Raw genomic sequence first — 341 nt, 5'->3', positions numbered from 1 at the left:
TCGAGATAAGGTGTATATTTCGGGATTAAGTTTGAAATTAATTTTATACTCTATTTGATAAAAAGATTTTTGAATCTTATGATTATTAACTAAAGATACGCGTAATGTATCAAAATATCACCATAGCGTGTTGTGACTGGGAGGAAGTTGACGGTAGTGGTGGCGGCTGCTGCGATGATTGGCCAATTTGATAGATCATGGGTTAGCGCCTTATGACTGTTTGCTTTTTTGCTTTCTGTTTATATAGTACTTCCTCAGTTCCAATTTATGTGATACATTTTTCTTTTTAATATGTCTCAAAAAAATTATATATTTCTATATTTAGAAATAATTTAACTTGG

The sequence above is a fragment of the Lycium barbarum genome, chromosome 6 (genome assembly GCF_019175385.1).
Source record: "Lycium barbarum isolate Lr01 chromosome 6, ASM1917538v2, whole genome shotgun sequence".
Lineage (NCBI taxonomy): Eukaryota > Viridiplantae > Streptophyta > Magnoliopsida > Solanales > Solanaceae > Lycium > Lycium barbarum.
Note: the sequence above shows the minus strand (reverse complement) of the source record.